The 17,489-nt window shown below is 38.9% G+C and overlaps 1 protein-coding gene and 1 pseudogene across 12 annotated transcripts in view; both read left to right on the top strand.

Moving 5' to 3' along the window:
* The window catches only part of MACROD2 (mono-ADP ribosylhydrolase 2), a gene marked incomplete at its 3' end in the record, with an annotated part of 1,819,824 nt that overhangs the window by 1,148,715 nt on the left and 653,620 nt on the right, over positions 1-17,489 (top strand). The window lies entirely within an intron of this gene.
* LOC308431858 (transcription elongation factor A protein 1-like) lies at positions 14,674-15,461 on the top strand (annotated as a pseudogene). The gene has a single exon. The product of its transcript is annotated as a transcription elongation factor A protein 1-like (transcript).

The raw sequence follows: 17,489 nt of genomic DNA on the forward strand, positions 1-17,489 counted from the left end.
GGGTTGTTTTGATTTGTATTTCCCTGATTATTAGGGATGTTGAGCATTTCCTTAGGTGCTTCTCAGCCATTCAATGCTTATCAGCTGAGAATTCTTTGTTTAGCTCTGAACCCCATTATTAATAGGATTATTTAATTCTCTATAGTCTAGCTTTCTGAGTTCTTTATATATATGGGATACTAGCCCTCTATCAGATGTAGAATTGGTAAAGATCCTTTCCCAATCTATAAGCTGCTGTTTTGGTTTGGTTTGGTTTTTTTGTTTTTGTTTTTGTTTTTGTTTTTGTTTTTTCTTAACAGTGTCCTTTGTCTTACAGAAACTTTGCAATTTCATGAGGACCCATTTGTGGATACTTGATATTAGAGCATAAGTCATTGGTGTTCTGTCCGGAATTTTTCCCCTGTGCCTATGTGTTCTAAGCTATTCCCTACTTTCCGTTCTATTAGTTTCATTGTACCTGGTTTTATGTGGAGGTCTTTAATCCACATGGACTTGAGCTTTATACTAGGAGATAGGAAAGAATTGATTTGCATTACCCATTGAACCAACACCATTTGTTAAAGATGCTGTCCTTTTTCCATTGAAGGTTTTTAGCTCCTTTGTCAAATATCAAGTGACCATAGTTGTGTGGGTTCATTTCTGGGTCCTCAATTCTGTTCCATTGTTCTACCTGCTTATCTCTGCACCAATACCATGCAGTTTTTAATCACAATTGCTTTGTAATATAGCTTGAGATCAGGGATGGTGATTTCCCCAGAAGTGTTTTTATTCTTGAGAATAGATTTAACTATTATAGGTTTTTTTGTTATTCCAGATGAATTTGCAAATCGCTTTTTCCAACTCTATGAAGAATTGAGTTGGTATTTTGATGGGGATTACATTGAATCTATAGATTACTTTTGGAAAGATGGCCAGTTTTACAATGTTGATTCTGCCTATCCATGAGCATGGGAGAATTTTTCATCTTCTGGGATCTTTTTCAGTTCCCTTTTTCAGAGTCTTGAAGTTCTTGCATAGTTAGGGTCACCCCAAGGTATTTTATAGTCTTTGTGACTAAGGGTTAGTTTATTTTCTCCAAGAACCAGCTCTTGGTTTTGTTGATTCTTTGTATAGTTCTTTTTGTCTCTATTTTGTTGATTTCTGCTATGAGTTTGATTATTTCCTGCCATCAACTCCTCTTGGGTGTATAGGCTTCCTTTTGTTCTAGGGTTTTCAGCTATGCTATCAAGCTGCTAGTGTATGCTCTCTCCAGTTTCTTTTTGGAGGTACTCAGAGCTATGAGTTTTCCTCTCAGTACTGCTTCCATTGCATCCCATAATTTTGGGAATATACTGGTGTCATTTTCATTATTTTTTTTTTCAAATCCTTGATTTCTTTCTTCATTTCTTCCTTGACCATGTTATCATTGAGCACAGCATTGTTCAGCTTCCATGTGTATGTGGGCTTTTTATTGTTTTTGTTGTTATTAAAGACAAGCCTTAATCCATGGTCATCTGATAGGATGCATGTGACTTTTTGATGTCTTTTTTGATCTTCTTGCATCTGTTGATGCCTGTTTTGTGACTGACTATATGGTCAGTTTTGAAGAAGGTACTGTGAGGTGCTGAGAAGAAAGTATATTCTTTTGTTTTTGGATGAAATGTCCTGTAGATGTCTGTTAATTCCAGTTTGTTCATAACCTCTGCTAGTTTTGCTCTGTCTTTGTTCAGTTTCTGTTTCTATGATCTGTCCATTGATGAGAGTGGGGAGTTGAAGTCTCTCACTATTATTGTGTGTGGTGTAATATATGCTTTGAACTTTAGTAGGATTTCTTTTATAAATGTGAGTATCCTTGTATTTGGAGCATAGATGTTCAAGACTGAGAGTTCATCTTGATTGATTTTTCCTGTGATGAGTAAAAAGTGTCTTTCCTTACCTTTTCTGATAACTTTTGGTTGAAAATCTATTTTATTTGATATTAGAATAGCTATTCCAGCTTGTTTCCTGAGCCCAATTGCTTAGAAGGTTTTTACCCAGCCTTTTACTCTGAGATTGTGTCTGTCTTTGTCTCTGAGATGAGTTTCCTGTATGCAGCAAAATTCTGGATCCTGTTTACATATCCAGTCTGATAGTCTATTTTTTATTGGTGAATTTGTTCCATTGATGTTAAGAGAAATTATGGAATAGTGATTTTTGTTTCCTGTTAATTTTGTTGTTAGAGGTAGTCATACGTGTGCTTTTCTTCTTTTGGTTTCCTTTCATGATTATTTTTCTGCTTTTTCTTAGGTGTAGTTTTCTTCTTTTTGTTGAATTTTTTCCATTTATATTCTATTGTATGGCTGGATTTGTGGACAGATATTGAATAAATTTGTTATGTCCTGGATTATCTTAGTTTCTCCACCTATGGTTTTCTTCTATGATTTTGTTGAAGATGTTTAGGGTACCTTTTAGTTGATATTTTCACCCTCTTCTATACCTATTATCCTTAGGTTGGGTCTTCTTATTGTGTCCTAGATCTCATGGACATTTTGGGTTAGGAGCTTTTTGGTTTTTGCATCTTCTCTGACTGTTTTGTCTATGTTTTCTATGTTGTCTTCGGCTCTTGAGATCCTCTCTTCCCTCTCTTATAGTCTGTTGGTGATGCTTGCATCTGTGACTCCTTATTTCTTTCTTTGGTTTTCCATCTCCAGAGTTGTCTCTTTTTGTGTTTTCTTTATTGTTTCTATTTTTGTTTTCAATGTCTTTATCTGTTTGGTTGTGTTTTCCTGTAGTTCTTTGAGTGATTTTTCCTGGTTCACTTGTAATTGTTTAAGGGAGTTTTTTTTATGTGCTTCTCAAAGATCTCCATCATCATCATGAAGTATTATTTCAAATCTAAGTCTTGTTTTTCTGGTGTGTTTGGTGATCCACTACTTGCTCTGGTGGGAGAGCTGCGTTCTGATGTTGGCAGGTTGTCTTGGTTTCTATTGCTTAGGATTTTTGCTTTCTTCTCGCTATTTTGTTATCTCTGATTATAAGTGATCTTGTTTTACTCTGTGTGGAGTCTCTCTCTCCTGTGGATCTGAGGGCTGGTGGGCTCAGGAAAAAAATTGCTTCTGGGTGCTTGGGTCTTTGTAGGCAGGAAGTGAGTTCTGATTGCAGTGACTCAGTTCTGTCTCCATGGGCTCAGGTGGGAGAGCTCTTGTGAGGCTATTCTGGGAGCTCAGCCACATGCAGGTAGGTCCTGAGTCTTAATGGAGTTCACCCTGCCCTCTCTCTGGGCAGGAAAGGACCCAATCCAGAAGTGCACCCGGCTAGTTGGTCTTCAGGGGCTCCAAGGTATTCCTCCCAGGACAACCTGAAGGGTGTGTGGCAAGCTCTTGGTGGGCTCAGTTGAAAGAGCACTTGCAAGGTTGTTCTGGGAGCTCAGTCATCTGCAGGTGGGTACCGAGTCTTGATGTCAGTCACTCTGTTCTCTCATGTGGGCTCAGATGGACGTTCAGCCATGTGCAGATGGGTACTGAGTCTGCCTTCTGTTTAGGATGAAAAGTGTCCCTGCCACTCTTCCAAGCTCCTGTGCTCAGGCGGGCCACCCGTCCCATTGCAAATCAGCTGGGTCTGGCCTTGGTCTGGAAGTGTGCACCCCAGTTCAGTTCTGCTGCTTGAACCACAAGAGTTCTGTGTAGCCTTTCCGGGGTAGAACGTGGGTAGAAGAGGTTGACTCACCCTTCCACTTAGACTGGAAAGCATTCCTGGTGCTCTTCTGAGCTCCCAGGGATCTGGCACCTCCTCTTCCATTAAAGCTGGATGAAACAACCAAGTAGGCAGACGAAAGAGTCCTGAAGGCAGGCAACCGAGTCACAGATACATGCTGAGTTAAACAAAAAAGGAGAGAAAGAAAGAAACTCAAACACATTTAAGGTTATAACTGGTAAGCATGAAATTTATAATCCTGACAAAGGGATGGCTGTTTATGACAAGACTTTCCTAGAGTGAGAGGTTGCATGGTCAATGTTGACAGGGTATGAGAAGGTACTATGTTTTCAGTTACTGAGTTCAGTAGTTTGAGCTTTTCCAAGGTCTGTCAGTCAGGCGATCTCCGATCTAGGATTGAATAACTACAGCACAGACCTTTTCATGGCCATGCTTGCTTCTTGGTCTTATTAGCTGCCAGTCCTTTTGCAGGTAATGTTATCAAGGAGAGAAATGCAGGAGGCTCACCATATTTAGATAGCTCTCATAAACCAATTGGATGTACTTGTTTTTATTATGTTTAGTTCTGTGCATGCAGACTCACATCATTGATCTACAGGAAGCTTGTGGTTTTGGTTGTCATGGTGCACTTCCCAGAAACAAATATGATGTATGTTCTCTTTTGAAAACAATTGATAAATTCCACATTGACAAAAACATTTCATTTTCAAAGTCATTTGTCTGTTTGCCATAAATAGGGGACTGGTTTCTGTAATCCAAGTCCATTCCTTTTAGTAGCTCTTTCTTTTATTAATACTTTTCAACTTTTATTGGGTCTCAAAAGTGGCCATTAGTTAACTCAGGGAGAAACCCAGCCATTTTTTTCTGGGAAATGAAAAATCTGGTAAATGGTTTGTACTTCTGCTTTGTCAAAAACATTTATTTTTATTTTTTAAAAAACTCCAGCAGAACATTTAATGATCCTTCATAAATTCCATGTGTTTGGTCCCATTTAGAATGGCAGACATGGGAACTGTGTGCTCCACACTGCTATATTAACTTAGCCCTAGCACCTGGGTCTCAGCTCAGTTCTTGATGAACTGCCTAACTTCCATGATACAACAATACTGGTTATCTGTGCCTTTTTTTCCTGGCAAACTTCAAGACAGATGCAAGCTCATCAGTTTTAATTTTAAGAAAATAAACAATGCCTTTGATTTAAAATACTTCTAACCAAGAAAATGAACGTTATTAGTATGGAGGGCTCTTGACAATAAAGTCTACGTCTTGCAATCCATCATATATCCTGGGGCACCAATTACCATTTTCCAATACACTAAGCCAATACACTCCTATCATAGGCAAGGGATGGCTTTAAATGCTGAGGTAGGGCCTATACTTGTGAAAACTCCATAGTTATTCTTATTTTTGAAGTCATAAATTATAAGTACACTGTTATAGTATGCTATGAAGTTTCTCAGCCCATGTGCCTCTTGCTGAAAATGTAGAATGAACCAGATACAATCAACATAAATTCTTTTTCTTTTTTTTTTTTTTGGCATGTGAATGAGGAGCCTTTCCCAAACCTAGCTAATACATGTGTCAAATCTTAATTAAAGAGAGCAAGACTTTCTTAGTTTGGCCATCTTATTTGACAAGTTGCCGTGAAGACATGATACTATCTCACAGATTATTATGAGATGACTGAATTAGAGAGTAGTAGAGATCAAGTGTTGATGTCACAGAGATGATTTGGAGGGTTTCATAATCAATAGGGTCTTGAGGGTCTGATGCCTTTTATTTTCAAGTACTTCCATTGGATAGGAGAAATATTAGTATAGGAAAGGTGACCGTATGTGAGAAGACCACAGGTATATATGACAAGTCATGCCCATGAAAACTAAGACAGACTTTCTTTTTTTTTTTTAACTTTATTTTAAAAAACAAAGATAAAAGAAAAAAAAAATTAAACATTTTTGCATAAATGTATACAAATACATTTTTGTCAGTGCTTGGCTTTTTTTTTTTTTTTTTTTTTTTTTTAAGGTTTGATACTCTGCATTAAGGTCTTACTAGTTACAATGAGCAAAGAGTACATGTAAAACAGGATGTAACCTAGAGTTAGTCAACATTTCCTTGGTGTGTAAGGATTGAGCTTAATGTTTTTGTTGTTGTTGTTGTTGTTGTTCGTTTGTTTTGTTTCTTATTTTCTTGAGCTTCACACAGTCTGTGAGTTGTTTCTGGGGCAGTCCGAGCCTCTGGGGTTAGCATCCCATTATCAGTGACTGCATATTATGTCTGTTCTTTTGTGACTGGGTTATCTCACTCAGGATGATATTCTCTAGATGCATCCATTTCCTTAAGAATTTGGTTAAGTCATTGTTTCCGATAGCTGAGTAGTATTCCATTGTGTAAACGTAACACAATTTTTGTATCCATTCATCTACTGAAGGACATCTGGGTTCTTTCCAGCTTCTGGCTATTATAAATAGAGCTGCTATGAACATTGTGGTGCATGTATGTTTGTTGTATACTGAAGTGTCTCTGGGTATATGCCCAGAAGTGGAATAGCTGGATCTTCAGGTAGTAATATGTCCAATTTTCTGAGGAATTGCCAGACTGATTTCCAGAGTGGTTGTATCAGTTTACAACCACACCAACAGTGGAGAAGTGTTCCTCTTTCTCCACAACCTCGCCAACATCTGATGACATCTGAGTTTTGGATCTTGGCCAATCTGACTGGTGGGAGGTGAAATCTCAGGGTTGTTTTGATTTGCATTTCCCTGATGGCTAAGGATGTCGAGCACTTCCTTAGATGTTTCTCAGCCATTCCATATTCCTCAATTGAGAACATTTAGTTTAGCTCTGTACCTTATTTTTTAATAGGGTTGTTTGATTCTCTGGTATCTAGCTTTTTGAGTTCTTTGTATACCTTGAATATTAGGCCTCTATCTGATGTGGAGTTGGTAAAGATCTTTTCCCATTCTGTTGGCTGCCGTTTTGTTTCCTTGACAATGTCCTTAGCCTTACAGAAACTTTGCAATCTCATTAAGTCCCATTTGTTAATCTTTGACCTTAGAGCTTGAGCCATTGGTGTTTTGTTCAGAAAATTTTCTGCTGTGCCTATGTGTTCTAAGGTTTCCCTATTTTCTCATCTAATAGTTTCAGTGTATCTGGTTTAATGTGGAGATCCACTTACACTTGATTTTCCTACAAGTATAATGTATCTACTTGTATTTAGCAAGAAGTAAATGGAATTATTTCAAAATGGTATCCCCAGGAAAGCTTAGGGCATGATCATATTCAAACTATATGAATGAGTGACATGAATGCATAATTCAGTATAATCAGGGTTTATTTAAGCAAACTATAAGAATATATGTATTGGTTTTCCTATATGTTCTTTACCTCAGTGTCTATGCAACTCACCCAGACCTGTCTGAACATCCTCTTGAAAATGGATGTGATCACTGACATAAATGATTAACTTTCCCCTAGACAGCTCCATTAATAACCGCTGAATTATTATGGTTTTATTTGTTTCCCATTGGTTATTCTTGGTCACTATCCATTAAACAGAAATCCACTCTTGCTTAAATTTATGCCTCACAGTGGAGGTAAATTCAGCCAACTGCTCTCTGAATCTATGTAATCCTGAAATGATTTCTTTAAGTAAACTTCTATGAATTCTCAGGAGCCTCTTTTCCTGAAAACACCAAAGAGAAATTTTCTTTAATTGAGCATAAAATAACATTTCATAGACTTGGATGTTCTATAAATGACAGACTATTCATTGAGGTTGCAGGGTCATGGGAGCCAGGGGCTTCAGTCATTATTGAAAACTGATCCCCAGGGGTCTGAAAGGCTGTTCTGTTTCAGCCCAACACTGACAACCATTAATATTCCAAGATTCCAGGAGTGCGTTCTCTGCATGGTAACATGATGGGGGATAAGGAAGGATCAGCAGTGTAGCCCCATTGAACCTGTTCTTTGGCAAAAGAGGCTCTATGTCATCATTACAGGCCGAAGCAGGAGACATCTATCATACTTGAGCTGGAATATTTTAAACATCAGTTCACGTGAAATATAACATATTAATTCGTTTTCTTGTATGTACTCATCTTCTGCTCTGCATGTCTTTCAGAATGTTCCAGCTGGGAGAAACTCAAAAATTAGTTTTGCAAAATAGCTTTACTTTTCAGATAAGCAAAAAACAAGACCCAGAGAAATAAGTTAAGAGTCCAGGGCCAACACCTACACAGCAGTAAACATTTAAAAAGAGTACCTTGAACGTTTCATGATTTCAACAGATGTCACAGCAAGTATGTCAATAACAGGTCTTAATTTGCTCCACTCATAGATGATGGCAATTCCGTAGACTGTAACACTTAGCAATAGTCAAGTCATTGGTTCAGACTCCTCAATGCACTCACTCTCCTTGACTGGGGTTGTGAGAATACTAGGAACAAAACTGATATGTTCCTTCTAGAGGAGGCTGCATGCCCCGTATAGTAGTTTTTCTTCCCTTGGACAATGAAAGCAATGCTTTAGGCATATTGTTCAAATCATTAGAAAATCAATGACTATTGAGTTAGAGTTGAATGAAATAGTTTCAAAAGTGTTTAAATTTTCCCCTCTTGTAGCCTCTATTCTTTTAAAGTTCTTGTAACATGTGATTCTTGGCTGACTTGTCATGATTCCTGATACAACACTAACTACATTTCAACACCCCTTTTCCCTCCCTGCTTTTTCCTTGCTATCTTCTTAAGGAAGACAATAATTACAGGAGAAGAAATAGGTGTTAGGGTAGTGAGATGGGAACAAATCAGGCTGAGTATTATTAAAGCCTCTTTTCTAAGTAATAACATTTTTCAGTAAGTGTGACACAAACAAGTAGAAACTGGCAGCCGTATGAGAGATGTAAAATGCTGTCATCTCATATAAGAGCATTACTAGGAAGGGAACCTGTTGGCTAAGAGATGAGAAGCTAATGGCACCATGATCTGCTCACTTAGCTTTCTGCTGTTTCTCAAAAGGCTACCTAAAATGGATGCCACATTCCCCCATCCCTTTCCTTTTAGCTTCCCTCCTAATCTCCCTCCTTACCTCCCTCCTTCTTGTCTTACTCTCCTATCTCCATTTCTCTTTTTCCTTCCTCTTTTTCCTTCTTCCAATCTCTCTTTTCTTTCTTATTTTATTTTTTTTCTTCATGACTCTCCAGTACACGTCCTCTTCTCTTCCTGCCTTCCTTGCATTTCTCCATTATTCTATTGTTTATTTTCTTTTAAAATAATATTCCTCCACTGTCTTTGAAGAATTATTTTCTTTCAACTTTTCACCTGTTCTGTTCTCTGTACCATGTTCTGGAGATGAGGGGTTAGCATGGAGAGACTCAGTTATCAATGCTGAATCATATTCAAGAGTAAAGTGCATTGAGTTGTGATTATGCAAAGAGAAGCTCCTTTCTGAAAGGAGTGAGGGAGAACCACCAGTTACTGGGGAACTCACAGGGGTGAGAAAACCTATCCATAGTAGAAAGCAGAATGTCACATAGAGGAAGAAGAAGTGTTGGCTTCTCCCAGTGTGGAGTTGAGCAGGTCACATTGCAGTGAAGGGAGAGTTAACTAGGGTGGGGCTGTTTGACACAGTAGAACATCTGGGTGTCTGTTTTAAGATCAGCCTTATTAGATTGGATGAATGAAAGTAATCAGGTGCCAAGTTATGCGTTGACTGAAGATGAATAATGTAGAGAAAGGAGCAGATAATCTGTGAGTACAGGCAGTTAACCATCAGAAGACCGGGGTCAAGCTCACCTGTGGTTTAGATGATACAAGAGAAAGAGGTTCAAGGTCCAAGAACAAGAAGTTTAGTGGACAAGAGAGGGCCATCTCTTCATAGTCTCTCATCAGAAATCCTTGGAACCTATTGCATTTCAGGATTAAAATTTTCCTTAGAAAAGTAAATTATTATACATCTTCCAGTTACACTCTCTGAGTTCTGTGGCAATCTGATAATCACACACATGAAGGAGAAAGCACAGGAATATTTTTACTAATTGGGATAAATACTGTAAGATAGTTTAATTAAGTTTATATTTGGCTTTGCCACCCAGTTAGATTTTTTAAAAAAATACTTTTTTCTTTTCAGAGCCTATAAACTTTCCAGTTAATGATAAGATATTAAGAATGTACTCGGTGCTCTCCTGAGCCCTGGGGAAAACAGATGAAGCAATAACATTAATTATCCCTGGAGTTTACAGCAGTCGGAAGTATAAACAGTCATTGCAGACTGCACAGTGTCAGTGGTGGCTGAGACGTTTCTGGTTCTTTGTTTTCAGTAATCAGAGTAAATGATAAAAAAATGAAAACAAAATAAAATTGGGAAAGTATAGAAGCCACCAAGGCTTGGAACTCTGTGAAGAATGGGATGAGACAGAGAGAGGACAATGAGAAAATGGTTCTTATGATGGAGGGGAAGGCAAGGGAGAGGTGGCTATGGTCCAGAGAAGTTCCTCTTTAGGGTAAAACTGCTCTTCTGGGTGGAGGAAGAAAGCACAGAGCAGGGACCGTACTGTATGGAGTCACTCTCCTTCTGTAAATATGACTACTTCAGGTTCTTTTTCAAAACTAAGGTATCTCTGAATATGCCTTTAGTACCAGAAACAAAGCAAGAAGTCACTGCCTTTAAGAAGATGAGGGAGTTTTAAAGCGGAAGACTGCAGGGGTCCACAAGGAAAGCAAAGACAAAAACAGAGAGACCCATATTTTCCACTGACTTAAAAGAAAAAAATAAAACAGCAAGCAAGTAGGACTAAAAGACAGTAGAAAGGCACATTATTTTATCATTGCCACCGCTATCACAAAAGGTCTGTTTCACAAACAAGAGATGAATGTGCTGACATGAACGTCACCCTGTGGAACTGAAGACAGAGTCTCATTTCTTGTTAAGCCAAAGAGTCTGCCCTCATAATGACAGTGCCTGGCACCAAAATTGGCTCAAGTTCAGTCATTTAAAGTGGATGTGGCTTTAATGCTGAGGTAGTTTCTACTACATTCTTGATGGAAGCAGTCCCGTGCTTTCAAGAGAGAAAGAGCCTAGGTTGGCCAGGATTGCATGACAATAATTTAGGTTGCATGAATATCTGTTTACTAACCACACCAGAAGTTCTACTATTTTTGTATTGGATATTTTTAAATTTACATTTCAAATGTTATCCCCTTTCCTGTTGATTTTTCCACCATAACCACTCTCCTATCCCCCCCTTTTTGTTTCTATGAGGGTGTTCACCCACCCACCAACTCCTGCCTCCCCATCCTGACATTCCCCTACACTGGGTTATCAAGCCTTGGCAGGACCAAAGGCTTATTTTTCCACTGATGCTCAACAAGGACATTGTATGCTGCATATGCAGCTGGAGCCATGGGTCTGTCTATGTGTACTCTTTGTATTGTGGTTTAGTCCCTGGAATCTCTGGTTGGTTGGTACTGTTGTTCCTATGGGGTTGCAAACCCCTTCAGCTTTCTATTCTTTCTCTAACTCCTCCATTGGGGACCCCGTTCTCAGTTCGGTGGTTGGCTGTGAGCATCAGCCTCTGTGTTTGTCATGATCTGACAGAGGCTCCCAAGAGACAGCTATATCAGACTTGTGTCAGCATGTACTTCTTGGCATCAGCAATAGTGTCTGAGTTTGGTGGCAATATGAGCTGGATCCCCAGATGGGGCAGTCTCTGGATGGCCTTTCTTTCAGTCTCTGTTCCAAGCTTTGTCTCCATATTTCCTCCTGTGAATATTTTTGTTCCTTTTTCTAAGAAGGACTGAAGCATCTGCACTTTGGTTGTCCTTCTTCTTGAGACTTCATGTGGTCTGTGAATTGCATCTTGGGTATTCTGAGATTTTTGGGATAGTAGTCCGATATTTTTATTGTCCGAAAACCCTTAAACATTCAAAGATTAGCTCTATGTTCCTAGGGATTCTATCAGTGTTTCAGTCCTAGCCTATTGGCCTAGGACCTCTTATGGGACCACACATCATAAATTTGGAAAAACACAGTAAAGGAGCTAGCTAGCACTCCCTCACCACAGCTTCCCTGTACCTGGGGTCACCATTCCTGTAAAGTCCCTTACTCCAGTTTCAGAGTTAGGTTCTTTGCAAAGTACGAGGCAGCTAGAACCCAACAAGATCACAACAGGTGCCCATGATTCCTCCACGGATCCCAAAAGACCAGTGAAGCAAACAGTAAGAATGAATGGAAAGAGTTTTTCTCCCCAGGCCCCAAAACACGTTTTGACTTAGAATAGTAGAGACTATGCAGTCTGCAATTCTTTCCCTTGGTCTCCTTCCTCTCTGTCTACCCTAACCCTAGATGGTGTCTAACCCTGCCACACTCTACTCCCTAACCTAGCCTCAAGGATCAGACAGACTAATCTTCCTGTCCTGCTTATCTCTGCTTCCTTTATATTGATTCATCGAGTTTTTTAGGAGATGATGTGATCCATGAATGAGTGAGAACTTGTAGTTGATAAGGCAAGTTGGAGAGATGATTCAAGATACAGACACAAGTTATAATGTTTATCAACCAGAACACATGCAGAGAGCATCTTTGTAGGGCGTTGTCTTTGAGAAGACAGAGATACAAGGGTGTATGTACTCATTCCTAATGGTATAATGTATGGTGTGTATTATAGTATATTATGCATGTAGTCAGCATGGTGTATAGTTCTATATATGTACATACATAGTCATGTACACATATGTTACAGTGGTTAAGAAAGCCTACAGCATCTAATCTCCAGCTGACCATCTGAACTTGTTTTCAGCCACTTTTCATTTCACCTGTGGTGACCCTCTTGGGAAATGATCCTTAACCTCAGAGTCTCCACTCCCACAGGAGTCTCATTATCAGATATTCTGCATATAAAATATTTATATCTCAATTCTTAAGAGTACTAAATTTGCTATTATGAAGTAGTAACAAAACCTTTTATGGTTGGGGTCACCACAACATAAGGAACTCTTTAAAAGGGTCACAGCATCAAGAAGGTTAAGAAGGACTGTTCAACCACGGTAATCTTCATATAGAGCAGACATTCCCAACACAGTACATGTGCTTACTATGCTCCTAGATTTCCTCATGGTTAGATCCTGCTGTCATTAAAGATCAACTCATACTTTACTTTCTTATTCAGATTGTCTCAAATTATACAATCAAACATAGTCTCTGCTCTCTACTAACAAGGTCACTCTTACTATAGCCTCATTTTCTCTTGGTTTTCTTGGCGGTTATTAACTAGCTAGCACAATATTGATTTACCATTTCTTCGTTTACTTGTCCTCTAACTTGTAGGATCTAAACTTCCTGAGAACTGACACTATAGATTTTATGCTCTACAGAAGTGCTTGTCATGTAGTGGATGGTCAATAAACATTTGTTTAAGGACTAAAGTCCGTAGTGGGGAAAGCAGTACAATGCTGTCTGTCAGGGGTGCTGTCCCGTCCATGAGAACTGTCTGCTGTTCACAACTGAATCTATGGGGAAAAGTGCTCTACATCCCACCAAGCATTATGTGGCTGAACATCTGTAGAGAGACCGGTGCAAATTTCAAAGGTTGTACACTTTAAATATGAGCAAGCAGCAATGAACCATTTGGTTAAACAGACATCGGGAAACGTAGTCCTAATTGGTTGTTTATATAAATTTTGTCTTTTGCAATGCACATTTACTTAAGCCAGGAAACTAAACTAAACAAATAAAGCCAGGAGCCGAGGATCCAGCGATCCTTCCAACTGCTGTTCTTAACCCTCAATGTTTTTCATCTCTGAAGCATTTGTTTATAAGATGGAGACAGTGCCAATGTCTTTGAGTCCAAATCGCCCAAGGTCCAGTGATACCTTTCATCAAAGCAGAGAACTCTGTGAGAACTGGCTGAGGCACCTGAGAAAATAGCTAATGGTAACCAGAGAAGGGAATGGCAGATGAACCGTGTTGCTAGTCCATGAAAGTGAGCCAACAGAAGCTGCGCTGCCGCAGCTGAGTGACTGCTTATGGGGTTTGGATGATTGCCCTCACGGTCTAAAAGTGGGATCCGGAGAGCTTCCCTGTCAATTCAGAGCAAACATCTGCGAAACCCTCCATTGAGCTTGCTTTTCATATGCTGTCCTATAAAAGGAAGGTATTTAACGGTGGTGGAAAGCGGAGGATGGGAGCTAGAAAGCTGAGCACTGGGGCTCATTGCTGCCGTGATGTCGCAGATGAGTTAGTGCTCTCTCTGCCAGTGTTTCTAAATGTATTGCAGCTGCTGGCCACGGTGCGCAATGGTGAAGCTGATATTACCGGTGACCGATGGGTCCCCTTGTCACAGTCAACAGTGTAAACAATTTTAGATCTCAGAGAACCATGGGAGGACGTCTCTGCCTTTCATGTGACTGGATGAAGGTGCCAAGACAGGTTTTAGAAAATTTCCCTGGAATTCCTCGGGTCTTCCATTAGCCCTTTACTTGCTTTTTTTTTCCCCTTTATTTTCTTTGAATATGTTTGCATTTCTTTACTTGTTCAAACCATTCTTGATGTCCAAGTAGGATGGTCTGATTCTCTACCTGTATGAAGTGAAAATGTATATAAAGAACATTACTAGATAGTCCAAATTAGGCAATCACAGTAGGAATCAACTTTTATTTATACAATGAACTTATAAGTAAGAATCAGTTTCCTAGTTAATTTCAAAAGATGTATGTGTTAGTTTGCTATTACTGCAATATATTTGTGTGTGTGTGTGTGTGTGTGTGTGTGTGTGTGTGTGTGTAAGTGTGTGAGTGTGTGTGTATGCAATGAGGATAACACAGATTCTGATGAAATATAGAAAATTGTCAGGGAATAATTTGGAAACTTGCATCCTTAAGAACAACGTGAGCCACCACAGAATGGCTCTGTGTGACAGGCCGTCAGCTTTGTGGCTTGTCAAGCATCTCTGCAGCTTCTCTCGATTCCTGTCCACTGTGCCAGGGCAAGAGTAGGCCTTCTAGAGCCATGGAGGTCAAGGCGGTTCTCATTGCCAAAATGATGGACAAAATGGTGCAGAAAAAAGAATGCGGCTGGTGCACTGGATTTGCTGAAAGAGCTTAAGAATATTCCCATGACCCTGGAATTATTACAGTCTGAAAGAGTTGGATGTCACAGTACAGGTGAAGTCACATTTCTAGCCAAACCTCTCTTCAAATCCTGAAAAAAAAAAAAAAAACTTATCAAATGGGCCATCAAATGAGTAAAGACCTGAAGACAAGAAAAAAGAACCTGCAATTTCATCACAGAATAGGCCAGAAGCAAGAGAAGAAAGTAGGTCCAGCAGCAATGCGAGCAGCAGAAAGGATGAGACAAATGCTAGAGATACTTACATTTCATTTTTTATTTCGGGCACCTCACTTCTGTCTTTGTGGTTAAAGTGTAAAGAGATGCTTGCTGCAGCTCTCCGGACAGATAATTGTGTTGCCATTGGAGCTGATGAGGAAGAACTGGGATCTTAGATTGAGGAAGCTGTAGATCAAGAAATAAGGACCGAGTATGTAGTAGAATATCAGATCTTAAAGATGCAAAGAATCCAAATGCTGTGTGGGAATATTCCTCCTGACCTGTTTGCTAGAATGCCAGCAGAGGAAATGGCTGGCAATGAGCTCAAAGAGAGGAGGAAAAACCTGACCAAAGAAGCCAGCAGGGAGCATCAGATGGCCAAGACTGGTGAGACCCAGACTAACTTGTTGACCTGTAGCAAATGTAAAAAGAAGAGCCACGCTTACACGCAGGTGCAAACAGGCAGTTAGGGTTAGGGTTCAGGTTCGGGTTTGGGTTGGGGTTATATTTGTTTTATGTAATGAATATGGAAATTGGTGGAAGTTCTGTTGAGTTTGGAAAAATTGGCAAGGTATCTGGACCATTAAGAAAAAGAAATTTTGTAATTAGCTTTAAAATGAAGCCAGGTAACTCATTTGTATGCAAGTGAAATTTGTAAGCAATATACATCCCATGGCGGTCTTTGTTGTTTACCTGTCAGTCTCTCTTATGCCTTCCGTGGTCCAGATCGCCAGGAAGACCATAAAATAACTTTTTATAGTCTCGAACACAAACATTCTTTGGATCTGTTAATGCATAAAGATAAGTTGCTTTTCTCATTGGTATGAGCCTAAAAATGTTAAAGAAAAAGGCATAATATAAATTTTAGAGTTACCAAGTATACGATGTATTCCAGTACAGAGAGGGAGAGACAAGTGAATAAAAGACTGGAGGACCCAAAACAAAACTCGAACCAACTATAGCCATGTAATAATCTTTTTACAAAGCTGACAAAGTATATACAAGAGAAAAATGATTGTAAAAATGATTCTGGAAAAACTAGATGTTCTTGTGTACAAGATTCAAACTAGACTCATATCTCTCACCCTGTACAACAATAAATTCAGAATGAATCAAGAGATGTGAGAGTAAAACTGCTAGAGAAAACTTGGAAAACACGTTGACATGTGTTTTTAAGTAGGGACTTTCTGTGAAGAACCTATGTAGCACATGAAATAGCTCTAAGAATTACATGGAATTAAAAAATACTCCTGCATAGGAAATGACATAATCAGTAGAGTCAAGAAACAGCCCAACAAGGAGAAAGCTTTTGTTAACTACACAACAGACAACAAATGACTATCAAGAATATCTAAAGAATTGAAAATGTAAACTTTGGACACCCTCAACCTCAGGTGAATCCATTGAAACTGTCTTGAGATTATACCTCAGCCAAGGCAGAGCGATTGCCTTCACAAAAGCAAGGAACTAGTTATGGTGAGGATATGGGAAAAGAGGGTCGATTGTCAATCATTGTTCAGAGTGTGAGCTGATATAGATACTATAAAAATCAGTATGAAGATCCTTAAAAAGAAATTACAATAAATAAAACTACTACACTTTCCAGTTATACTATGGCTAATTATATATCTAGAGGTTACCATACCACAAATATATACTTACACATTGATATTTATTGCTCAACTGTTCACAGTATCTGGGAAATGAAAGTAGCATATGTGTCTATTCACTGATGAGCAAATAAAGAATGGGGAATTATCCAGCCATAAAGGAAAATTAGATCATGATATTTTTTCAGAGAAAGAGGCACTTGGTAGAAAAGAATGACAAGCCTTAAATATGTGTGTGTGTGTGTGTGTGTGTGTGTGTGTGTGTGTGTGTGTTGGTGTATGTGCACATATCACAACACTAGAAATGGAACTGAGTCATGATGAAGAGGTCTTCAGTGAGGTGGAAATAGAAAACAAATTATGGCACAACTCCTTTGGGGAGCTATTTATCCATGCCACTAAAATGAGGGAAAAAAAACCAAACAACAACAGAGAACAATAGGTTGTCAGACTCTATATTGTATAGTGTATACCAAGCATCAAAATTTGATTTTGTATTAAGATTTCATATGTAAGGTCAGAGTCTCTGCTTTTCTTTTGTTGATGAGAAAATATGGAAACTGAAATAGATAGTCCGAATATTTATTTATTCAGTATGTTGTTTGGTAAAATCAGATAACACACAGAGGGCCAGTTATAAACATCAAAGCTGATTTAAAACACATCATTGAAAGAAGGTTTTTATAGGAAGGTGTAGCCAAGCATCCTTTTCTATCTGGAAAATGTCCTTATTCTTGCCTGAATCTCTAATACCTAATTATCTAACACCATTGACTTTTATTATGATTGGTTTTCTAATAGGTTATATTAATATTCAGTGTTTGAATATGTCCGCTTTTAGTGCACAGAAAAGCCAATACCGTGACACTAATACCACATTTAATGTGA

Source organism: Micromys minutus, assembly GCF_963924665.1.
Source record: "Micromys minutus genome assembly, chromosome: 17".
Taxonomy (NCBI): Eukaryota; Metazoa; Chordata; class Mammalia; order Rodentia; family Muridae; genus Micromys; species Micromys minutus.